This window comes from Lolium rigidum, chromosome 7 (genome assembly GCF_022539505.1).
Source record: "Lolium rigidum isolate FL_2022 chromosome 7, APGP_CSIRO_Lrig_0.1, whole genome shotgun sequence".
NCBI lineage: Eukaryota > Viridiplantae > Streptophyta > Magnoliopsida > Poales > Poaceae > Lolium > Lolium rigidum.
This window is the reverse complement of record NC_061514.1, coordinates 218,847,743-218,874,201: the sequence shown is the minus strand read 5'-3', so window position 1 is coordinate 218,874,201 and position 26,459 is coordinate 218,847,743. Positions and strand designations below refer to the sequence as shown.

General features: G+C 47.6%; 1 long non-coding RNA gene across 1 annotated transcript; it reads left to right on the top strand.

Moving 5' to 3' along the window:
• Window positions 1–13,757: 13,757 nt before the first annotated feature.
• Window positions 13,758–26,239, top strand: LOC124676306. The gene is made up of 2 exons (XR_006993572.1): window positions 13,758–13,925; window positions 23,839–26,239. It is a non-coding gene; the product is annotated as an uncharacterized LOC124676306 (long non-coding RNA).
• The last annotated feature ends 220 nt before the right edge of the window (window positions 26,240–26,459 follow it).

The following is a 26,459-nucleotide window of genomic DNA, read 5'->3' as shown; positions in this document are numbered from 1 at the left end:
GATTAACTAAAACAGATCAAGATTAACTAAAACAGAGCACTCGAGGGTGACTTGGTTCATCATGCACTAGCGATTAACTAAAATCTGAGCAAGATTAACTAATTAAATCAGAGGAAGATTAACTAAATCAGAGCAAGATTAAGGTCTACACACCAGGAATAGTGGCAGACGAGGACGTGGTTCCTCGTGCACAGTTGAACGACGGCGAGGAAGTTTTCTTCTTCGTGGTTGGGGTCCTCCGGAGTGTACTCGAGATCCAATACGACAAATTTGTTCTCGTTTTCTTCCGCATACCACTGCGGGTACATCTTCAGGTACTTGCTCATCGTCTGCTCCTCGTTTGTGTAGACAACATCTATCTCCCTGCCGCCATGGACGGTGAAGGTCCTGATCTGAGTAAAGGGCTGCATGGCTGGCGGTGGAGGAGGCAGAAGCGGTTGCGGAACAGAGGAAGAGGAAGAAGAAGCGTCCATGGCGCGGAGGAGGCAGAAGCGGCAAGAAGGAAGAGGAGGGTTTTTCGTCTAGTGGGAGGAGGACTGGAACCGGCAAGAAGCGGAGAGAAATGAGTGGGAGGAGTGGAACCGTCAAGAAGCGGAGAGGCGGAGGAGGCAGTTACTGATTTATTAAAATTAGTAAAAACAGAGAATAAGGGTTCCATTTTACCTGCTCGCCCCTAATCCACATAAAATTACCGGAAATGGCCTAGTATCTACTGCTAGATGGCCCCACACGTCAATGGGTGCCATTTTGCCCCACCCACCCCAAAATTTCCTATACCAAAAGCAACTTTCTCCCCTGTCTCACTCTCTCTCTCCCAACCTGCACCGCCATCGCCGCCTCTTCCTCTCCCAACTCCGTCGGCCACCGCCTCCGCCCCCGTCAGCGACGCATCGCCTCCGGTCGGCCGAAGCTCAGGTTTGGGGGATGAGCGGGGGATTTTCTAGGGTTTGCCGTACTTAATCTCGGGGATTTTGGGGTTTTTTTTGTCCGAGCGGCGATTTTCCTAGGGTTTGATCGATTCAAAGTAGATGCTAGTGCTAGAGTAGATTTTCCTGGTTTAGATTGATTCAAAACATGTGCTAGTGCTGCTAGTGCGAATGTCAATCCGAACCTAAACATCCCAACTTAGTTTTAATTAATGTGTAATTAATAGTTTCATAGTTCTCAAATTGTTCACTGCTTGTTATTAGGTCGACACCATGGACCCCTATGACTATGAAGTTGCCATTTTGGTCCCATCCAAGAAGGCCGTTGAGACCATCGACATCAGCTCATCCTCCGAAGGTGAGGATGGTTTCCCAAGTGGCATAGTGGGATTTTGATACCCTACTGTACCATGCCACCCAACCTTCAGGGGGATTGGGCCGTGCTCGCAGCGGCTCGGCCCGAGAAGTCGGATCTAGGTTTTGGCTCACAAAGGGGATTCCGTTAGCTTCGCATGAGATTAATAGGGCAGGGCTCTCGAAGAACGAGGACCGAGGCACATCGAATTTGCGAGAGAAGGATGTGGCAGAAGAATGTCTGAAACCTAAATTAGTGGCGGAGCAGGCATTAATTCAGGTGTTTGCATTAATCCCGTGTCAAAATCAAACGGCGAGAAGAGGTTGAGGATTACCTTCAGTCCGGAAACCGTAGTAGCGGTGTTAGCTGATTCCGCCATGAGATGCGTTGAAGAAATTGGAAGCCGCGCGGTCGAGATCTATGTAGGGGGTGGTGGATTGGAACTGCTCAGGCGGCGATTTGGGGATCTGACTCTGTCTTTGCAGATGGAGGTCGCGGGTTACCGTTTGGAAGGATGGCTAGCTCAACGTTACCCGGTGTGTTTATGAGAGAGACCGATGCGGCGCCATCGGTTTTCTTTTTAAAAAAAAAAAAAAGGAAAGAAGATCGTGTGATTTCGACTATCGGCAAAACGGCCGGCTGGGAACGCTTCTTCAGTATTAGAAGAGGGTTTTTAATAAAGAGCCGATTGCTCAAGGAGAGCCGATTGTTTGCATACCACTGATGCCATGTTACTAATCCTCGCTACCTTCGTTATCGGCATCATGGCTCTTCATTGCAAAATATGAAGAGACAAGAGATACTGCAACGGTGATGCCACGACATGACCCGACGAGAGAAGAGCATGATGATTTTGGAAATGATATTTCCAAAACCAGGAGGGCATGTGTTATCACCGTAATTTGACCAAGTCAGAGGTGGGCCGCGATCAAGATGGTCTGAAGATATATATATACATGGAGGAATACGTGGATCGGCCTTTTATACCAAGTTGGGCTTAATTGCCCGTGTATCTGTAACATATTAGATCGTATTTTAGTTTAGAGATAGAATCTTACTCGTGCACGGTTTAGTGCACGCCCTCATTAGAAAGTCCCCTGGACTATAAATATGTACCTAGGGTTTATGGAATAAACAACAACTCACGTTCAACCCCAAAAACAAACCAATCTCGGCGCATCGCCAACTCCTTCGTCTCGAGGGTTTCTATCAGGTAAGCGACATGCTGCCTAGATCGCATCTTGCGATCTAGGCAGCACAAGCCCCACGTTGTTCATGCGTTGCTCGTACCGAAGCGCTTTTGATGGCGAGCAACGTAGTTATCATTAGATATGTTAGGGTTAGCATTGTTCTTCGTTTAAGCATGCTTACGTAGTGCAGCCCTTGCATATCTAGCCGCCCTCACGCCTATCTCAGGTGTGGGGGCGGCACCCCGCTTGATCATTATTTAGTAGATCTGATCCGTTACGATTGCTCCTTGTTCTACAAGGATTAGTTTAATATCTCCAATAGTTAGGCCTTACAAAGGGGGGGAGGATCCAGTGGCACGTAGGGTGGCGTTCGCAAGTCCTAAACGGGATGTTCCGAGGATCAACTTCATGTTGGTTTTGTGGCCTTGTTTAGGATCGGCTTACGAGCACCGTGCGTGGCCGCGAGGCCCAACCTGGGAGTAGGATGATCCGATTATGCGGTGAAAACCCTAAATCGTCGTAGATCTCATTAGCTCTATCTTGATCAAGCGAGACCACCAAGTATTCGTGCACCCCGCACGGATCATGGGTGGATCGGCTCTTTGAGCCGATTCACGAGATAACCCGAGAGCCGATCGAGGCTCGTATTTAATGTTTACATGTATGCCCTCGCAGAAACTAAGCGAGGCATCCCCATCACCTTCCCGACCAGGTATAGGTCAGGTGGCACGCCCCTGCACCTCGCAACGCCGCGTGTGACCGGAAGAGCATTGCGGGCCGTCGCTCGGAGGGGTCTCGCCCAGCCGCAGCTCTAGGCTCTTCCCGGCTCTACGAGTGTTGACAAGGCCGCTGCCCGCCGGTGGGTTTTGGCAACCAACACATTCCGGCACGCCCGGTGGGACAATCGTCTACATCAACCACATCGCCATCTACATCTGAGATGGCGGACGGCACGCCGCTCACCTACGAGGATCTCGCTCGATGACCTCAAGAAGCAATACAACGAGATCAAGGCCACCCTCGAAGCCGACCTCATCGGCTCTTTCGCAGAACCCGTTCCCGTGGCATCGGATGGAAGGGGTTCTCACCGCAAGGTGCGCTCGATGGGATAGACCTCTCTACCCCGCTCGGAGGAACGCACCGGGGTCCGCGGCAGGAGATCAACTACCCGGTGGCTCACTCGCTACACCGCCACTCCGAGAACTTGGTCAACGTGTTGGAGCGTGTCGCTCGCGCGTGATCCAGGAGATCATGAGCCACCGCACTCGCCGTCGGACCAGCTCTCGGGACTCATCAAGGAGAGTTGCCATCCCAGTCCCGTCTACCAAGCAGAGGAAAGCCGATGGCGAGACTTCGGCTGATGCGAACGCATTGCTCGTCCTCCCGACGGAGCCTAGTGCTCCAGATTTACACGAGGGGAACTACGATACCTTCAGGAGAGGGCTTTGACCCAGCGAGCCGGCGAAGATTATGTTCACCACACGGATTGCTTGGGTCCAACGACGATCTAACGAACAGCGACCACGTCGGCTACACGAATCCCAACGAAGCTGACGTGCGAGTACACGCAAAGCCGATATCTGCAGTTACCAGACAGATTCGGCTCGAGGGAGGCATATGGTCACCACACCAGACAGATGGTAAATGATAGCCGGTGGAAAATCGGCCAGTAAAAAAAAAAAACAAAAGGGAGAGAAGCAAAACGTTGCAAATGTAGCGATTAACACATCAAGGCCCCATGGAGAAGCAAAATCATCTGTCTATGAAAGCCCTACTGAAGAAACACACCGAGGGCGATGATGGCATCAACACGGATGCGTTCCGCCTCAGCGATCTCAGCCTCGTCATCGGCGTCTTTGCCCGTCACCGGACCGATTGCTCAGGAACGGATTTCAGCCGGATCGGTCTTCAGATCGGCTGTGAGACCTTTTGCTTCTTCTTCAGAGCGGGCAACAAGGGCCTCCTTGTCTTGGATGAGCCGTTTGGTCACCCTTACCCTCTCTTCAAGGTCCTCCAGCTCCTTGTGCAAGGTCTCGAGTTCGGTACGGGTGGCAGAAGTATCCATCTTGGCGTCCGCAGCAGCCTTCTTCTCATTGAGCCGTCGGCACTTCTCGGCAATGTCGGCTCTCGACGGAAGTTGGGAGTGGCGAAGAGTAATCCTTTGGCGAGCTGATTGCACCCGTGACTTAAAGACCGGCAGGGTGACAACGGGCCAAAGCTTCACTTGCAGTGGTCATAGGGAGATGAGGATGGATATCCTCGAGGATGCCTTTGACTTCTTCGAATTCTCAATCGTAGCCTCAATAGAGGTAGAGAGCAAGTCCTTGAGGCGCCGGAGCTGGCCACGGACCGTGCTGATATCCGGCTCCCCACTTGCCTTGGAAGGAATGGGATCGATGGATGCTGGGTCGAATGCAAGCAAGCTCGAGAGATCACAACCCTGATAAGGCAAACACAGTGAGTTTAACAGGTAACAAGGAACTGATGGAGCCAAAGAGGAGAGACATACCTCTCCCAAGGGAGAAGGAGCAGCCGACGCAGTAACGATCGGCTTTTCTGGGGGCTCGGTTGGATCAACCGCTCGTGCAGCCGCTGGCGTCGGGGCAGCTAGCTCCAGGGTAGCGGACGTCCTCGGTACCTCCTCAACATCCCCGCTAGACGTTTCGGCGGCCTACAAGGGGAAGTGATTAGCCGATCCAAATGATAACGGGACAGCCTGAAAGCGTGACCACGAAGATAATTACATTCGAGACCTCCTGGCTTGATGAAGAGGTTGGTGGGTTCTTACGAGCCCTTTTGACACAGCGGTGCTTCGTACGTAACCCTGATCCGGTCGGGGCCTGAGGAGCAGGGGTTCCGGTGATCAACCTTTTCTTGGAAGCCGGCGCCGGCGGCCGTCCGACTCCGGGTAGTGGACCTCTCGGAATCACCCGAGTTCGATTCTCCCCGGCTGGTTTCTTCGGCTCCGCCGGAGGATCCTTCGCAGAGGCCTCGTAGGAAAGGATACAAGCGCATCATGAACAAATTCTTTGAAAAAAGCGGACGAGCGCCCGCAGGGTCCGAACCAACTTACACGCAAGCTTTCCGGGCCGGAGCTTTACGCTCGGGGTTTTCCTGGCCGCTACCTTCCTCACCGCCGTCCTCGCCCGAGTCGAGGCTCGGGGAGCAACGGGCCCCGAAGATGCTTTACTCTTGGAAGCCGATTTCGGTGAAATCGGCCGACTCCGCATTATAACTTTCTTCGGGGAGGCGAGCTCGGCGAAGAGAACCACCGGTGCCGGAGGAAGAAAGACGAAAGGGGAGCCGTCGGCTTGTGTAGGAGCTGGGCCATCTTGTTGCTGCCAAGAGAAGAGAGTCGGCTTCACGCGACAATCACCATAAGGCGCTTACAAGAAGTACTTAAGTGACGGTACCCGGTCGGCAGTGGGGATCATATTCGGCGTCAAGCTCCTTCAGCCGCGGTCCTAGTGCCCTCCCGAAGACATGGGTCTTCCACATAGACCACCAAGTTTCAAAACCGTCTGTGGTGAAGGAGAAACGGAGGTCGTGGGGAATTGGTATGGCCAAAGCGTCAAAGAAGGTATAGCACCTTTGGGCGGTGAGGATGTCAGGCAGTTCAGCTCTACTTGCTGTCAGGTGGTGTAGGAAGAAGTGTGGGGGCACCTGTCCGAGACCAAGCTGCCGAGCCGCTACTATCAGGTTGATAACACTCATAACCGGGCTTGATGATCCTGGCTCGAGGTGCTCATGCCAACGAGGGAGAAAGCAAGGACGAATCATGAGGGAGTACAAGTGCTGTGTGCCGGCGTCATCGGCAAAGTCGTCCAATCGGAAAGAGACGGGGTTTTCAAAATTTGCCGATTCAGGTATAAGGGTGGAACAGGGGTTGTCTAAACCCCGGAAGAAAATCTTAAACCACCCCCGTCGCTTCCTTGGGGATCAATCCGCTACCCGGGAGACCATACAGGGGCTTGGCCGTAGCCGGTGCATCGAATTTCCTTGCCATTTTCATCCGGAAAGGTGCGGCTGGTCAGCGATGGGAAGTCCGGGATTTGGCTTTGGAAGTATAGTTGGGCCCACGATTGAATGAACCACCAGGGGCCGCCGGCCTTAACCGTCTTGCGAGTGAACAGTTTGACAGACATCGGCTTGAAGGGATCGATAAATCTCTCCAAGGAATAGCTTGCCTAGACCCGGCTTGGGTGCCTTTAGCGAGTTCATAGGCCGGGGAGAGGTAATTCTTGGTAGGAGCAAGTGACGGACCACGGAATATGAAGTGCTCCAACCAGTAAATTCAAGAAGGTCTGTGTGTTCCCTCTCTCGTCACAGTGGCCTTTGGTTTTCATATAACGATTGAGATAGGCACCCCAGTTGGTACACTCTTTTTAGAGGAGAGAGTGAAAGGGACCTTTGGCGGTTTGAATGCGTATAGGGCCGGGAGATGCAATGTCTAGCCCCGTGATCATGGCCACATCCAGACAGGTCGGAGTCATAGGACCATGACCAAACATGAAACAGCTTCAGATGCGTCATACCGTAAGTAGCCGATGGTTTTCAAGATGTTCTCATTCTTCTCAAGAGGAGACAGCGATAATGACAGGGCATCGGCTATTCCTATGGTTTCCCAAGTGGCATAGTGGGATTTTGATACCCTACCTGTACCATGCCACCCAACCTTCGGGGGATTGGGCCTGTGCTCGCAGCGATCGGCCCGGAAGTCGGATCTAGGTTTTGGCTCACAAAGGGGATTCTGTTAGCTTCGCATGAGATTAATAGGGCAGGGCTCTCGGAAGAACGAGGACCGAGGCACATCGAATTTGCGAGAGAAGGATGTGGCAGAAGAATGTCTGAAACCTAAATTAGTGGCGGAGCAGGCATTAATTCAGGTGTTTGCATTAATCCCGTGTCAAAATCAAACGGCGAGAAGAGGTTGAGGATTACCTTCAGTCCGGAAACCGTGGTATCGGTGTTAGCTGATTCCGCCATGAGATGCGTTGAAGAAATTGGAAGCCGCGCGGTCGAGATCTATGTGGGGGTGGTGGATTGGAACTGCTCAGGCGGCGATTTGGGGATCTGACTCTGTCTTTGCAGATGGAGGTCGCGGGTTACCGTTTGGAAGGATGGCTAGCTCAACGTTACCCGGTGTGTTTATGAGAGAGACCGATGCGGCGCCATCGGTTTTCTTTTTTTTTAAAAAAAAAGAGATCGTGTGATTTCGACTATCGGCAAAACGGCCGGCTGGGAACGCTTCTTCAGTATTAGAAGAGGGTTTTTAATAAAGAGCCGATTGCTCAAGGAGAGCCGATTGTTTGCATACCACTGATGCCATGTTACTAATCCTCGCTACCTTCGTTATCGGCATCATGGCTCTTCATTGCAAAATATGAAGAGACAAGAGATACTGCAACGGTGATGCCACGACATGACCCGACGAGAGAAGAGCATGATGATTTTGGAAATGATATTTCCAAAACCAGGGGGGCATGTGTTATCACCAGAATTTGACCAAGTCAGAGGTGGGCCGCGATCAAGATGGTCCAAGATATATATATACATGGAGGAATACGTGGATCGGCCTTTTATACCAAGTTGGGCTTAATTGCCCGTGTATACGTAACATATTAGATCGTATTTTAGTTTAGAGATAGAATCTTACTCGTGCACGGTTTAGTGCACGCCCTCATTAGAAAGTCCCCTGGACTATAAATATGTACCTAGGGTTTATGGAATAAACAACAACTCACGTTCAACCCCAAAAACAAACCAATCTCGGCGCATCGCCAACTCCTTCGTCTCGAGGGTTTCTATCGAGTAGCGACATGTCGCCTAGATCGCATCTTGCGATCTAGGCAAGACTAAGCCCCACGTTGTTCATGCGTTGCTCGTACCGAAGCGCTTTTGATGGCGAGCAACGTAGTTATCATTAGATATGTTAGGGTTAGCATTGTTCTTCGTTTAAGCATGCTTACGTAGGGCAGCCGTTGCATATCTAGCCGCCCTCACGCCTATCTCGGGTGTGGGGGCGGCACCCCGCTTGATCATTATTTAGTAGATCTGATCCGTTACGATTGCTCCTTGTTCTACAAGGATTAGTTTAATATCCGCAATAGTTAGGCCTTACAAAGGGGGAGGATCCGAGTGGCACGTAGGGTGGCGTTCGCAAGTCCTAAACGGGATGTTCCGAGGATCAACTTCATGTTGGTTTTGTGGCCTTGTTTAGGATCGGCTTACGAGCACCGTGCGTGGCCGCGAGGCCCAACTCCGGAGTAGGATGATCCGATTATGCGGTGAAAACCCTAAATCGTCGTAGATCTCATTAGCTCTATCTTGATCAAGCGGGACCACCAAGTATTCGTGCACCCCGCACGGATCATGGGTGGATCGGCTCTTTGAGCCGATTCACGAGATAACCCGAGAGCCGATCGAGGCTCGTATTTAATGTTTACATGTATGCCCCTGCAGAAACTAAGCGAGGCATCCCCATCACCTTCTTGACTAGGTATATGTCAGGTGGCACGCCCTTGCACTTCGCAACGCCGCGTGTGACCAGAAGAGCATTGCGGGCCGTCGCTCGGAGGGGTCTCAGCCAGCCGCAGCTCTAGGCTCTTCCCGGCTCTACAGTGTTGACAAGGCCGCTGCCCGCCGGTGGGTTTTGGCAGTCAACAGTATGAGCTCAAGTAATATGAGCGTTGAACCTCTTATCGATCTGGTACTACCTAATGGCCTGTTGGTCTATGTAATATGCTCAAGTAAATGAGCGTTGAACCTCCTCGGTAGTATCTATAATTAACGTGTCCTTTTGGTACTATGTTATTGAGCTCAAGGCTGGCACTATATATGTGTAATATAATGTGCTTTTGGTGGTCTATATATGCTCGGAGTATATATAGATATATATGGTTTGCTAGCCGTAATTAATTATTAGTCATATATTAGCTCGTTGCTTAGCTAATGCTCCCGTACAAATTAAGCTGTTGTCCTAAATCGGTATCCCTCTGATAGATTATGTAACAAGATCATATCCATAACTAAAAAAAAGAAGTTGCCTTAGTTCCACTATGTAAAGGATAAAGGATGGTAAGCTGACAAGATCTCTCCAATAGCACCACTGGTTAGCTGGCACGTTGACATATCTAGAGGTGCTGGGTTCGACTCCCCAGCCCTCACTCTTTTTGATTTTTTTTGGCGCCCAGGAGAAGCCTAAATATCCCTTCCGAATCCAACTCCCTCCGATAACCTAGCAGAAATTCGAATCCAGTCGCTCGGCGGCGGCGGCGGCGGTGGCGGCCCCGTCCCTCTCCGACGACGAGCCCCTCCGCATCTCCCGGTCTGCACCCCTCTCATCTCTCCCCTCTCGATCTGTTCTTCTTCGTCAGTGCACAATATCGAATCTCTGTGATCCAATATGTGATGTTCCTAGGACTAAAGTACCGAGTCCGAGGTGACGGCGGTGGTGGGTGTGCTGGCGCTACAGCGGTGGTGGGATCTACTGTCCATCTGCCTCGCCGACGACGAGCCCCTCGCCCTCTCCAGGACGAGCCCCGTCCCTCTCTAGGACGATCCCCGGCCCTCTCCGACGATGAGCCCCTCCGCATCTCCCGGTCTGCACCCCTCTCATCTCTCCCCTCTCGATTTGTTCTTCTTCATCAGTTCACAAAATCGAATTGAACTGCTGTGCATTGCTTGAAATTGGAACTCGTCGTGCAGTTAGGTGTGTGCTAATTGCATCATTTTGTTCTTCCGCAGATGGACAAACGCTGGATTACAACAAGAATTAGAAGGCTTTCCCCTGAACACACAATGGGAGTGGCAGAGTTTATGCAGTTTGTTCGCTTGAGTGCTGCCAATGATGATCAGGTGTTGTGCCCATGTCGTAGCTGTCTCAACCGGTGCACAAAACCTCTAGATGTAGTAGAGGCTCATTTGCTTCTTTTTGGGATGGCAAGCACTTATGACAGATGGGTCTTCCATGGAGAACCATTACATCCTCGTACTCGAAGCTGGACATGGAGGACAAGGAGGTGCACCGAAGCCGGACATGGACATGGAGGTGAACCCGAGGGCTGGACATGGAGGTGAACCCGAGGCTGGACATGGAGGTGATGCGGGCGCACACCATGTTGGTGGAGGTGATGCGGAGGCACACTATTTTGGTTTGCAAGAGGAAGATGGTTACGAAGATGATAGAATTCCTGATTTGCTTGCTGATTTGTACAAGTCGAACCGCAAGGTCTCGGAAAGGACACTATATTTGCTGAGTTGATAGAGGAAGCCAAGCGCGCAGCCAGCGATGGGGGTACAATGTCAAGGTTTTCACTCACGGTCAAGTTACTTCGGGCCAAGTCGTACTACCGGATTAGCAACGTTGCATTCAACGCGATACTCCCGATTTTGGCCTTGCAATACCCTACTAGCTCAATACCAAAGTCATACGAGGAGGCACTTAGCATAATCGGCGAGTTGGGCCTTGGTTATGAGAGTATCCATGTGTACCCGAATAAGCGTGTATTGTTCGGAAGGATTATGCCAAGGAGAATAATTGCCCCAAGTGCAAAGCCTCCGGATGGAAAGATGCGATGGTAGGAGACGGATCCCGGAGAAGGTGTTGAGGCACTTCCCATTGATTCCAAGGCTGCAAAGAATGTTTCTTTCATAGGAGCAATCAAAGTACAGTGGCACAAACTGAAGCGGCAAGACGTGCATAATGATCTCAGTCATCCAGCAGACGGGGATGCATGGAAGGATTTTGACAATATTCATAAAGACTTTGCCGGCCGATGCCAGAAACATAAGGCTTGGACTTGCCACGGATGGTTTTAATCCCTACGGGAATATGAGCAACTCCTAAAGCATGTGGCCTGTTGATACGTCTCCGACGTATTGATAATTTCTTATGTTCCATGCCACATTATTGATGATATCTACATGTTTTATGCATACTTTATGTCATATTTATGCATTTTCCGGCACTAACCTATTAACGAGATACCGAAGAGCCAGTTGCTGTTTTCTATTGTTTTTGGTTTCAGAAATCCTAGTAAGGAAATATTCTCGGAATTGGACGAAATCAACGCCCAGGGGCCTATTTTGCCACGAAGCTTCCAGAAGACCGAAGAGAAGACGAAGTGGGGCCACGGGGCGCCTCCACACTAGGGCGGCGCGACCCAGTGGGGGGCCCACGCGGCCCTAGCGTGTGGGGCCCCCGTGACACCTCCTGACCTGCCCTTCCGCCTACATATAGTCTTCGTCGCGAAACCCCCAGTACCGAGAGCCACGATACGGAAAACCTTCCAGAGACGCCGCCGCCGCCAATCCCATCTCGGGGGATTCGGGAGATCGCCTCCGGCACCTGCCGGGAGAGGGGAATCATCTCCCGGAGGACTCTTCACCGGCATGGTCGCCTCCGGAGTGATGAGTGAGTAGTTCACCCCCGGACTATGGGTCCATAGCGGTAGCTAGATGGTCGTCTTCTCCTTATGTGCTTCATTGTCGGATCTTGTGAGCTGCCTAACATGATCAAGATCATCTATCTGTAATGATATATGTTGTGTTTGTTGGGATCCGATGGATAGAGAATACTATGTTATGTTGATTATCAATCTATTACCTATGTGTTGTTTATGATCTTGCATGCTCTCCGTTACTAGTAGAGGCTCGGCCAAGTTTTTACTCTTAACTCCAAGAGGGAGTATTTATGCTCGATAGTGGGTTCATGCCTCCATTAAATGCGGGACGGTGACGAGAAAGTTCTAAGGTTGTGGATGTCTTGTTGCCACTAGGGATAAAACATTGATGCTATGTCCGAGGATTTAGTTATTGATTACATTACGCACCATACTTAATGCAATTGTCCGTTGTTTGCAACTTAATACCGGAAGGGGTTCGGATGATAACCTCGAAGGTGGACTTTTTAGGCATAGATGCATGTTGGATAGCGGTCTATGTACTTTGTCGTAATGCCCAATTAAATCTCACTATACTCATCATATCATGTATGTGCATGGTCATGCCCTCTCTATTTGTCAATTTCCCAAGCTGTAATTTGTTCACCCAACATGCTATTTATCTTATGGGAGAGACACCTCTAGTGAACTGTGGACCCCGGTCCATTCTTTTACATCGAATACAATCTACTCGCAATACTTGCTCTACTCGTTTTCTCGCAAACAATCATCATCCACACTATACATCTAATCCTTTGTTACGAGCAAGCCGGTGAGATTGACAACCTCACCGTTTCGTTGGGGCAAAGTACTTTGGTTGTGTTGTGCGGGTTCCACGTTGGCGCCGGAATCCCTGGTGTTGCGCCGCACTACATCCCGCCGCCATCAACCTTCGACGTGCTTCTTGGCTCCTACTCGGTTCGATAACCTTGGTTTCTTGCCGAGGAAAACTTGCTGCTGTGCGCATCACACCTTCCTCTTGGGGTTCCCAACGGACGTGTCATCTACGCGCATCAAGATCGTGTTTCACGGCGCCGTTGCCGGGGACCTGAAGAAAAGTTACACTACGAGAGATCTCTAACTCCCACGTCAACTTCACGCCGAGCAAGCTGTTTTACGGCGCCGTTGCCGGGGAGATCAAGACATGCCTGCAAGGGGAGTCTCCACAATCCAATCTCTTTACTTTGTTTTTGTCTTGCTTTATTTTATTTACTTTCTTGTTTGATGCATTATATCAAAACACAAAAAAATTACTTGCTAGCTTTACTTTATTTACTTGTCTTGCACTCTATATCAAAAACACAAAAAAATTAGTTACTTGCATTTATTTTATCTAGTTTGCTTTATTTACTACTGCTAAAATGGGTACTCCCGAAAATACTAAGTTGTGTGACTTCACAACCACAAATAATAATGATTTCTTATGCACACCTATTGCTCCACCTGCTACTACAGCAGAATTCTTTGAAATTAAACCCGCTTTATCGAATCTTGTTATGCGAGAGCAATTTTCCGGTGTTAGTTCCGATGATGCTGCTGCCCATCTCAATAATTTTGTTGAATTGTGTGAAATGCAAAAGTATAAGGATGTAGATGGTGACATTATAAAATTAAAATTGTTTCCTTTCTCATTAAGTGGAAGAGCTAAAGATTGGTTGCTATCTCTGCCTAAGAATCCTTAAAGAGCACTAAGCTCCCAGGGTTGGGCGCTTCTCTGATCGCGCTGCCCGTCGTTGTCGCGGGTCCCATCTCGCGCGTTTGCGTGTGTCATCGTGTTCCACGGTTCCAGCGCGACGTGTAAGCCAGAAGAGGCTTCCCGGAGTCGGTTTCAGATTGCTTTGACCGTGGCTTCCGTCTTTCTCCTCCTTCTTCTCTGTTCCTTTTGTTGCGGCAGCAGGATTTGGGTGATCTATTCTTCCTCTTCATCACCTGAGCAGCGGCGGTGCGTGCGGGTTTGGGTGGCGGCGCCGTGGCCGCCCATCTTCTGCGTGGCGGCTGTTCCTTCTCGCTGGTATGTTTCTCCTCTTTTCCTTCTCTGACTTTTCTCGCGCTGGCCGTTGAGATTGGAGCGGTTTGTGTGTACTGGATCTGTGATGCTCGTGTGTGCAGCCGTCTTTTGGGGATTGGGCTCGGCCTGCATCTGGTCGGGGCTTTGATTGCTGTGGATTCACCGGTTTGTTGTCACAATTTGCTGCCGTTCTTTCCAGCACTGCTGCTTTCCTGCGCTCATTGTTTTCTAGGCGCCTATGGCATGCTTTCTCAGCGTGCTTTGTTGGGGGATTTAGACGTGGGGAATGAGAGTTGAGGGGATATGGGGCTAGAAGTCCCTTGTTTGATTGGAGGATATGGGAATTTGGGTGGGAAGTGGATTGGGAGTTTATGGAGCGAACTCCTCCAGATTTCATCCCAGGGAGGACCATGGTAATTGATCGAGATGAGAAAAACGCCTATGTTCTATCGCCCACCTCTGAACTGCAAAAACGCATGAAACCTGTCAAGAGATAAACAGAAAATGTGCAGTCAATGAGCGACGATGACGAGCTCCATTCTTTTCTTCGTGTTGCAACCAGCGATTTCTTTGCATTGTGTTGTGCTACCAGCCCACAAAAAGAACCAGTCATTTGACTAGCTAGCTAGGAAGAAGGCTGCGTACATAGTAACTTTGCTGGCCGGCCGGAGGCTAGCTTTGCACACACGTTCGGATCGTTCAGGCTGCTTCAAAACCAGCGTCCGGCCGGCTAGCTTTCACACGTTCTGATTGCTCAGATCGAGATCAGCGTCAATGCGTACGAAACAAAAGGCCTCGGTTATTGTCGGCGAGCTCTACGTGTATGAGCCGTGTTTCTTTTTTTTCTGCCAGTGGAAGTTTACATCTGACGACACAACACATCCGGTGGAGAAACCCATGGAAACACGACGACCGGGCAGGTCGTGGGGGACTGACCGTGGCCGCCGGGGACACAGCGTAGTCGTGCACTCGGTTTGATGGAGATGGCGAAGGACACGCAAAATTTATTGATGAAGGTGTCAACCATTGAAGATGTGTTGGAAGACACAATCCACAAACATAGAACAATTTCGTCTCATTTCCCCCTTTTAATCATACACTCTAGGGATTGGGTTTGTGATTTGACTGACTGCAGACAAGATGAACGCTGTATTTGTTTGGGTGTTTCTTATGTTTAGTGTCCATGCGTGCATGACTGCTTGTGATTGCGGCGTTGGCTCGTGTTTGTATATCTTTTTCGCCTGATGCAGGCTTATCTTTTTTGTTTAGTTGTTTTCGAGTTGGATGGGATTAGTTTCATGTTCTTACAGAAAAAAAATGTGTGTACCTTGCTTGAAGTTTAGGGATTTAGGGATTTCAGTAGCAACACTGACTTATAGCATTCTTTTTTATCGTCTCAGGGTTTTGTTCATAGCTATTCTGAGGTAGGTGTTGGTTACTCTCTCTGTCCAGAGATGTTCTATATGGGAGCCATGTTGTGAAATTTTGAATCTTTGGCTGTAGTATGTGTGAAAGAATGTTGGTTGACTACACAACTAATGTACTGAATGAATCTGCTGCGCGGTCCTTTTGATATGGGCTAAGCCCGGGGATGTGCCCGATCTTCACGGATTTGGGTGGATTTCGTGGGGGAGGTGGATGAACACGATGAACACGACGAACACGGAGGGGAATTCGTGGGGGATACAACTCACACACGCACACAAACCGGTTTTTCCTCGTAGGCCCGATACACCTACTCGATAGAGGTTGCGAGAAAAGACCTTCCGTAGAAGTCCCGCAAAGAGATCGACAAATCGAAGCACGCGAGATCTAGAAGGGTGAAAAGACCCGAAGGTTGATAGAAGTGCAAGCAAAAGACCAAAAGGTAGAAGTGCAAGCAAAAGATCAACAAACGGTAGAAGTCACCAAAGAGATCGTCACGCGTCGATAAGGAGCCCGGTGGGTACAAGATCATAGATCTAGGGTTTCCCATAGGGGTAAGAGCAAAGCTCAAGTTTCTTCTTAGTTCATCTCTAACCCTAATCCGGAGGAAGGGGCGAGGTATTTATAGACCCGCATTCGTACAGGGTAAAGTCGGAATTACATAAATTATCCTGGTCCATGGATGCGAAATCGACGGTTGAGATGAAGTCAACAGAGTGGGGCCGGCGGCTGCGGCGAGGATGGGCCGCAGCAGTGCCGGCGGGGCCGGCAGGCCGCTGGGTCCAGAGCCGGCAGTGCCGCCGGTTGCGTCTTCGGCTGGAAGGGCGGCCGACAGCCGGTGTACCGGAGGCCGGTAGTGCCGGGGTGAGCAGGGCGTCCTTCGCTCGGGACTCTTCTTCTCCTTCTTCCTTGTCCATCTTCGGGTCTCGTCGTGATGTCCTTTTCTCGAGGTTCATATCTCGATAACACAAAGCATATCGGCTCGAGGTAGCAGCCCATCCAATGGGGTATTGAGATCAAGGGTAGTGAGGAGTGAGTTCACCTTATCATGTAGCGCTTTGACTCGAGCTCGTGTCATCGGTCCACTTGGGGGACTTGTTGGTCTTGGTGTGGAGGTGACCGAAGGCCACCCCGCATCATCTCCCCCCCCTTGGGAAAGAGTCGTCCTCGACTCTAAAGTGTCTTCATCTCCTTGACATGGCATCCTATCCTTGATGTTGATGATGTACTTGGTCTTGAGGGTTGTACCATTGGAGTTCATGAAGCACATGTGTTGGTCCGTGGCGATGGTTGTTTGTAGTCCTTGTAGTCGGATGTTCTCCCTAAGCAACAATGTATGCATGTGTGAAGCATTAACCGTTCGAGAGCATGGCTTGCATTGATCTAAAGGATGGAGTCTAGCTACCACATCAAAAGTTGGAGCATGGGTATAGGGGTTGGAGATGGACTTAGCTTGAAAACAAATGGGGCGTTGTATGCATGGAAGCTTGATGTCTCTCATCATTTTGTTGTCATGGTGGTGTGTAGAGAGCATGGTAAGTGTCATGTCTCGTCCCTTCTTCTTGGAGTTGAGGCGGGTAGCTTGACGAAGTACATGTTCTTGTATGATGGTTCTTGTGTCTTCATGTAGTTTCTTCATGGTGATGGCGCGCTTGTCGGCGTCCATGTTGGTGCTCTCATGAATAATTGGAGGTGGGATGTGGCTTCCGAACAAGAACTTGGGTAAAAGCAACTTTGCATTGGACAAGAAATCATCATGCGAATGGAAATCAACCAATTCTTTTTCCGCGGAAAACTTGGCAAAAATGGGAACAAAAATTGTGTCGGTGTAGTCAATGTTTTGTGGGACAAGGAGTGATGTATAGGGAAGTCTCATTTGCAAGTCACAAAAAGGGTGTTTTGTAGCGTTGTCCCAAACAAACGGAACATTCAAAAGGCCAAAAATGGTGCTAATGTTTTTCATGAAGCGTGTATGGAAAATGGCAATGGTATGGAAACGTCGAGCTTGGGCAATTGTGGTTGGCGTGTGCCGCTTATGTATATCCCCAAAGGTCGAATAATTTACTTCAATGCCAATAGAGGAAATCGCAAAACCAAAGGAAATCAACTTTTTGTGTGCCAACGGCCATAAGATGCATAAGGTCTCTCTCACATATATAATATGGTCCTTGAGGTTCATGGGACACATGAGGATATCATCAAGTCCATTTTTGTCAACAAGATGTTTCAAGAGATGTTGCATAAGACGCAAAACGAGTGGCGAAACAAAGGAACAACCCAAAGGCATGACAAGAATTGTTGGAACCCCGCGTGGGTTAAGGATTTCATGAACATACCCGTGTGCTTGACAATCATGAGTAGGACGTTGCATTTCCTCTTGTTCGTCGGTGTTGGTGTGGTGAGCGGTACCTTTTGGTAGTGTGACGCCTTGCATGAAGTCGATGTGGTGATCTATGCCTTGAAGCGATGGTAGTCCATGAGGAAGCTCGTCGGGGAAGACATCTTGGAATTCCTTCAAAAGAGACAACAAAGACGAAGGAAGTGTTGTTAAGTTGTTAGTCTCCGAGGGTGGCCCCTTGCAAATGAGCACATAGTGCAATTTGGTGGATGGGTTGTGGTGCACTTCTCTCATCTCACTCTTGGTAGCTATGAGGACACTCTTCATCTCACTCATATATGGCTTGTGGCGCTCACTTTCCTTTTGGTGGGTCACTCTCTCACCACTCATCTCACTAGTGATGGTAGCTTCCTTAGCCCTCGCTAAAGCCTTTGCATTGTCCGCAATTACTTGGCTAGGAGTCATCGGGCGTAGGATGAATGTCTTGTCGCCGACCTTGAAGCTATAGGCATTTGTGTAGCCATCATGGTTTGCTCTTTTGTCATATTGCCAAGGGCGACCAAGTAGCATGTGGCACACCGTCATGGGCACTACATCGCAATCAACGGTATCTTCATAGGCGCCAATCTTGAAGGATATGGAGACGGTGTGTTGTATCTTGACATTTCCATTGTCACTAAGCCATTGCACATGGTAAGGGTGGGGGTGTTTCCGGAGTGTGAGGTTGAGCTTGGAGCATAGTTCGGTGCTTGCAAGATTGTGGCAACTCCCTCCATCGATGATAACCTTTATTGACTTGCCATTGATTCCGCTCTTGTTTGGAAGATGTTGCACCTTTGATCTTCATTGGGAAGTGCATGGGTTGTCAACACTTTGGTCACCACAAGGGATGGGCTTGCATCATGCACACATAAGACTTGCTCTTGGTCTTCCAAGTCATCATCTTCATGATTGGTTGCGGCTTGTACCAAGGCTTCATATTCGCCTTCACTCAAGTACTCCACATCTCCATCATCTCGAGTTATCATAACTCTTGTGTTCTTGCATTCAAAGGATTTATGTCCTTGAGCTCCACACTTGAAGCATGTGATGTTACTAGATCCCGTGGAAGCTTTGGAGGACATAGTTGATTGATCCGACTTGAAGCTTGTTGTCTTGAAGGCACTCTTCATTTGCTTAGGAGGATCCTTGGGAACAATAGCACTTGTGTTCTTGATGCTTGAGGAGGTATTTGTTGCATTGCGCGCGGCGAAGAAGGACTTTGTTTTTGCACTTGCTATGTCTTCTCGCACTTGGCGCTCGGCTCTTGTAGCTTGATGAAGCAATTAAACCATATTGGTGTAAGGCAAGAATTCCACTATTCTCTTGACGGGAATGTTCAATCCATTCAAGAATCTTGCCATTGTTTGCTCTTCTCGCTCGTCCACATTTGCACTCATCATTGTCATGTGCATCTCCTTGTAGTACTCCTCTACGGACTTGAAGCTTTGCTTGAGTTGGGTAAGCTTGTTGAAGAGATCACGCTTGTGATGGGCGGGCACAAAGCGTTTGTGCATGACTTCTTGCATCTCTTCCCATGTGTCAATGGGCTCTAAGTCTTCCTTGTCACGCTTCTTGTTCACTTCTTCCCACCAAACATTTGCGTATCCCTCAAACTCAAGAGATGCCATGGCAACTTTCTTTGCTTCGGAGAAGTTGTGGATGCGGAATATCTTGTCAACCTTGAGGACCCAAGACAAGTATGCATCGGGGTCTTCCTCTCCTTGGAACTTGGGCATGGTGAATTTGAGCTTCCCAAAGATTTCTTCCTCATTACGGTCATTGCGTCTAGGCGGTGGTCTTTCTTCACCATGGTCTTGGCGTGGTTGAGGTTGAGGTTGAGGTTGTGGACCTTGAGCATCACGATTGTTGTTGCTATGTTGTTGACGAGGAGGCGGTCTTCCATGACCTTCATCTTGATCATCATTGTTGCGGCGGTGTCGAGGCATCACACTTTCTTCACTTGATGCTTGGCGATGACTTGATTCTTCATCTCTTGCCCTTGGAGGTGGTCTTCTTGCATGAGGTCGATCATCATGATGGCGGCGATTATCTTGACCTTGAGGGCGTTGTGGGTGAACAACATTGATGATTTGGCGCTCTTGGCGCGCTTGCCTTTGTGCCTCTTCATGAAGGTGGTGCCTTCTAGCTTGAGCTTCTTGTATTTGTCGTTGCCGCTCTTGTTCTTCAAGTGCTTGTTGTTCATTGCGGAGACGCTCTTGTTCCCTTGCTCGAACTAGCTCTTGATCATGTCGAAGGCGTTCTTGCTCTTGTTGGAATTGAGCATGGAGATTCTCTTGGTGAAGGCGCTCTTCTTCAAGGTGTTGACGCTCTTGGACAAGTCGAAGGCGAGCTTGCTCCGCTTCTTGAGCTTGTTGGTGAAGCACTTGGACATCCACATTATGGTGGCGTGGGTCTTCATTAGAATCATGGCGAGACGGTGTAGGAGCTCTTGACCTTGAGCTATGAGAGCGTGAAGACCTTGAGTGGTGTCTTCTCTCTTCTTGGCGGTTGAGTGTGTGGAGGATATTGTCCAACGCCGTCTTCATTTCCCTTGTCTCTTGACCTTGTATGGCAAGTGTGGCCTTCAACTCATTGCCTTGAGTTTCAATCTTCTCATTGAGGTCTTGCACTTGATTGTTGAGGTCATTCCTTTGCACTTGAGCTCTTTCTTCATAGCGGACATTGGTATCCTTGAGCATGGCTTCAAATTGATTTAGCTTGGCATGGACGGCTTGAGTAGCTATCCAATGTTGGTGCCGCGTCATCGGTAGTTGGTTCCCTTCTCCACTAGACATGGTTACAACTAAAACAAGAACTATGTGGTGGGTGGTTAGGAAAGACTACCAAGAATGTCAAAACTTGCAAACCAAAATCGAAAGGGTGTATCAAGTTGAGGAACAACCGGTTACACACACAAAGCAAAAACTCTATATGGTGTTAGGTATGGATGTGGAAAGCCAAATGGAAGAACCAAACGAAAAGTCTATTGTCAAAAGTGGGTAAGATCCAAAAGTCACAAGTCAAAGGCGGTGATCACAAAAGGCATACACAAGGAGGAACACACGCGTGGGACAAAATGGGGTTAGCGCGACTTTGAAAATGAGCAAGAACAAAAGGGTCCTAACGAAGACTACTAGCTCGGTGTCACGCCAACACAAGAGAGACCGTGGCTTGGTTGCAAAATTGAGAAGCAACAAGATTTGCGCAAGACGCCTCTCTTCTCTTTTCTCTCTTTTGCTTAAAAGCTTTGGACGCTTTTGTGTATAGGTGTCACTCACACACTTTTTCTTTTCTCTTTTTGTATTTTTCTTTTTCTCACTATGTAAGGATACTACTATCTATGTAAGTATGTGACACTTCTTTTGCTTATCTTTTCACACGAGCTTGCTTCGAAGCTTTGCTCAACACACGCACACCCTCACGGTCGGGACGCTTGCGCAATGCTTCGCAACACTAGAAAGCCACTCTCGATAGGAAAGATACGCAAAAGAGGCTAGGGCGACAAGTTAGGAGCAAGTTATACCACTTGATGACGGTGGCCGACGATCTTGAACTTGCTATGGTGGTGAAGGTGTCAAAGGAACCGCTTGAATCCTCGGGTGCCGTCGTCGTTGTCGATGTTGCGGAAGCTTGTGGTAGCTGAAATGGCACTCAAAACCGAAGACCAAACACAAATGGGAAGTGCCAAAACGAAAACGAAGAAAGTGTGAAAAATTTCGGGGCCGGCGGCCGTGCCGGTGTTTGGGCGGCGCAGCAATGCCGCCTGACCGGCAGGTGCCGGCGATTTTGGGGCTGGCAGCTGCCGGCCTCAGCTGGCTGTTCGTCGATTTGGCGGAAAATCGACCCGAAAATCTTCGATTTCGTGGGAAAATTGGCACAAACTGGTGGGAAAAGTTGGGGGAATAGTAGATCAACACCAAAGACAAGTTTCTATTGGAACAAAACCACAAATAACTCAACAAATCGAGAGATCGATCCAAGGCCAAATTGGGGCTATTTTTTGGAAAAAATTTTGGAAAATTTTTGGGCGAAATTGGTGATGTGGGGGTCAAATCCGTGGCAACCAAAGAGCTCTTGATACCATATGATATGGGCTAAGCCCGGGGATGTGCCCGGTCTTCACGGATTTGGGTGGATTTCGTGGGGGAGGTGGATGAACACGATGAACACGACGAACACGGAGGGGAATTCGTGGGGGATACAACTCACACACGCACACAAACCGGTTTTTCCTCGTAGGCCCGATACACCTACTCGATAGAGGTTGCGAGAAAAGACCTTCCGGTAGAAGTCCCGCAAAGAGATCGACAAATCGAAGCACGCGAGATCTAGAAGGGTGAAAAGACCGGAAGGTTGATAGAAGTGCAAGCAAAAGACCAAAAGGTAGAAGTGCAAGCAAAAGATCAACAAACGGTAGAAGTCACCAAAGAGATCGTCACGCGTCGATAAGGAGCCCGGTGGGTACAAGATCATAGATCTAGGGTTTCCCATAGGGGTAAGAGCAAAGCTCAAGTTTCTTCTTAGTTCATCTCTAACCCTAATCTGGAGGAAGGGGCGAGGTATTTATAGACCCGCATTCGTACAGGGGTAAAGTCGGAATTACATAAATTATCCTGGTCCATGGATGCGAAATCGACGGTTGAGATGAAGTCAACGAGGGTGGGGCCGGCAGCGCCGGCGAGGATGGGCCGGCGAGTGCCGGTGGGGCCGGCAGTGCCGCCGGGTCCAGAGCCGGCGGTGCCGCCTGGTTGCGTCTTCGGCTGGAAGGGCCGGCAGCGTCGGTGTCCGGGAGGCCGGTAGTGCCGGGGTGAGCGAGGGCGTCCTTCGACTGGGACTCTTCTTCTCCTTCTTCCTTGTCCATCTTCGGGTCTCGCCGTGATGTCCTTTTCTCGAGGTTCATATCCGATAACACAAAGCATATCGGCCTCGAGGTAGCAGCCCATCCAATGGGGTATTGAGATCAAGGGTAGTGAGGAGTGAGTTCACCTTATCATGTAGCGCTTTGACTCGAGCTCGTGTCATCGGTCCACTTGGGGGACTTGTTGGTCTTGGTGTGGAGGTGACCGAAGGCCACCCCGCATCACCTTTGATACTGCAGTTACCTACATTTTTCTGGTATATTAGAGCTAAGCTCTTATTGGCCTTATTTTTGAATGGTTAACAGTATGTGTTTGTATCATGGTGTATGGTGTTTTTTTAGCTTGATGCTTTCGAAGTAAGATCATGTTGTATTACCTGTACAGTTGATGTTTCTATACAGGCTATATATGTGCTTGTTGTTGTGTATAATGTTTAGATTGAGGTTCTTGCCTCTAGGGGCAAGTCCGAAGAAATATTCTTTTAATTCTCACCTGAATTCATGGTAGAGGTTTATCTTTATGTGTGTGAGGGCTCTGACTAGACAATAGATTTTGTATCTTATCTGTTATCCGTGTATGGCGCAATCTATTCCTAATCTAAAACGCAAACTTCCTATTGAGATTGTTGGTTTGCTTTCCCTAGCTTGATATTTGTTGGGCCATGTGTTACATACATATGGCGCGTCTATAGTTTTTGGTCTGCTGCAGAGTATGCTATGTTTGTCCTTTACTTTCTTGAAGTATCGAAAATGAGAATGTCCTGCTATGTCAGGTTTGGATTGATTGACCACTTTTTCATGCTTAATTGGCGTTACGGTTGAAGTGCCATGTGAACAAGGGCCTGCCATACACAGGGGATGATTATCTGTGTCTTAGTTCGCAAGTGCAAAGTTGATGCATCCTTTGTGGAAAAAAGAATGCTAAACACGATCTCAATGATGATGTGATAACCATTTCTTCTATTCAGAATGCCTCTTGGTGACGTGTTTTTCCATTTCAGACTATGTGACCTAATATACATTTTTTCCTTTCGTCCGCACAGATGATTTATTTGCTTGAGCTACAGTTTAGTTGGCAAGTCCAAATTTCATGATTATATGCAGCAATATGCAATCTCATGGTTTCTCTTTCTCATCTTAGTGTAGTTTGGGCTGGTAAAACTTGCAGTCCGTATTGCTCATTATTTAATTTATAATGTTGCAGATTAATTCAAGCCATCTGACGGTTACACTTTTCTCTCTCTTTTGTACAGCTGAATGAACAATACTGAACCAGTTCATGGACAAACAGAAACTATATAAATAGTTGATTACTATAGCATATGGTGATGTGGGAACTACGTTGTAAGAGTATTTCTTCTAATTTGTTTACTGACCTTGGATGTAACATGCATGCTTAGCATTGAGGCAAGGAAGTTCAGGATAGGGAATCTATCTACTAAGATCCAGTTCATATAGGCTGTTAATAGTCTAGAAATATTGAAAATTCTTGCTTTGTTCATATTTTGTCAAAAATTATCCAAGTTCTGGTGTATATTTTTCTCTTACAAGTTTTCCACCTCTCAATGCTCTAATTGTATGAAAATTTTAGTATTTTATATAAACATGTCAGATCGAATCCTCATTTTCTTTGAAGTCATGATATCATTTATATTTATAAAGCTCATCCTAAATATGAACAATTTGGCTTAGAAACTCATTCTCATGTCTCATACTGTTATTCTTCTTTTAGCGCCATTTTTATCTACCAAGTTAAGACCCCTTAGTCACATTATTGTTTTATTAGATTTTAAGGAGAGCAGAATCACCCATTTCTAGATGAGTTATTTTTTTCCAACACAACATCTCATGTTCTCCTTGCTCCAGGAATTGTTGAACTATAATATAAGTACAGTGGTTTCACGAGTTCATATGACGCAGGCACGTTCGGTTGGTTGACTCAGTATACTTACAATCAATCTGTCATGATGTTCTTAACCATCTTACTTTCTCTCTGTCTTAAGATATCATTGTTTCTTATTGAGTGAGATTCCGGATAATGAATTAGGGGGACTTGCCACTGTCGTCTTCACAACATGGGTTTCCTTAACCGTTTAATTGTTCTTTCCTAAATTACTGTTAGTGATGGCAGGCCGTGACACATTGTGTTGACATAGAAAGGATAGTGGTTGGCAAAGTTTGGGTCCTTAGTTTTGTTATTAAATAAAGCTCAATGTTTCAGCTTTGTGCTCATGAATTATCAAATATAGTACAAGAAAGTTGTGTTGGTCAGTTGTTTGATAACAAAAATTATTATTTATCGAAAAAATTCTCTTACCGAAAAAAATTCTCTTATCCAAATAGTTCAGGTTCTACATATTATTTGTCTGACTGTCTTGGACAAACTTTTTAAAATCTTCATGGTACTAAATGTTTTGATGAAAGCATATATTCATCTAGGGGTTATCGAGTAACCTGATCTGTAATGTGTTTTCTTGGATTTTGTATTTAGATGTTTGCTTTCAGGTGTACACAAGGCTAGAGAAGGTTCTTTTAGGGACAATGTGGTTATTTAAGACTGATCTAAAAAAACACCGTCTTATTTTCATCATCTGATATTTTTTTAGGACTTTAGGTTTTTTTTTTAACATTCGTGGTGCTGACTCCTATAATTTTCTTTTATAACATACTCTGTATGTATTTTTTTCCATGTGCTTTACTTTTATAGGATTTCTACGTTATTCAATATTCAGGAAACATTATAGTTCTTGAAGTTACATGCAGGATCGTTTTCCCCATCTTACCCGTTCTTCCATGTTTTTGGACATATACTGCATCCCTATTATTCAGTATTTATCATATTCAATATTTGATCATCCATCTGTAATGGGATCCAAAAAAATATGCAGAAGTTCTTGGTACCACACTATTTGTGAGACGATGTCTCTTAATTAACGGAACTTCTCAATGTTTTAAAGGTTTGTTTAACCTACCTATCAAGAATTTATCCTCTTTTTCCACACTTATTAACAACGATCAATGTGCAAAATGGTATGTGTCATTGTTCCTTCTGGTGGCCATTTAGATTCCTGCATAGAATACAATCATATTTTGCGTATTAGTGACCATGCAGAAGTTCTGGTTGTTTGTTATTTAACCTTTACATTGTAGGTTCACTTTTCACCTATCCTTTTCTAGACCTTTTCTTCTGGACGTCTGTCTACCTGTTTGTTGCACAGCTATGGATCATGTCATTTTTATTCATCCCTACTCATTTGGGTATTAGCTTCCTTCCATTATTAGGTTATGTTTCCTTTCCTATCCAAGCACACGAGGACACATTCTCTTTGCGGGCAATAGCAGCTGATGGGGCCCTTCCTAATTAAGCCAAGGACTTAATTTTGCAGCATCAACAACTAGGTGGAGTTCAGGTTGATATGGTTCAGTTACAGATTGTAGTTTCGCCAGAACCAACCAGCGACAAGGCTGAACTCTTGCTATGGATCTGATTAAAAGCTCAGCCTGGCCATTTGTGCATAATGTATGTTTTGCTTCTCTCCTCCTGTACCATAGAAATTTACCTATCTCTTAATCTAATACATGTAACCAAGATGGAGAAGATGATGTGATTATAGACAAGCTCTTTAAAATTTGTAATATACTTCCTGGAATTCAGTTATATCGGCTCAATATTACAGTACATCACTGATACATATGATATCCTCCTCTATACAACATGTCACTTGAAGGGCTCGTGTCTTGATGTTGTGTTCAGTCACACAGTTATTCAGTTTGAGAATAAGATACACATTTTGTTGGTGCTTAGCTAATTATTTTTCTGAGGAACTTCATGTATACATGTTTCCTGGAGATGGCCCATTGTTAGTTTTTTTCT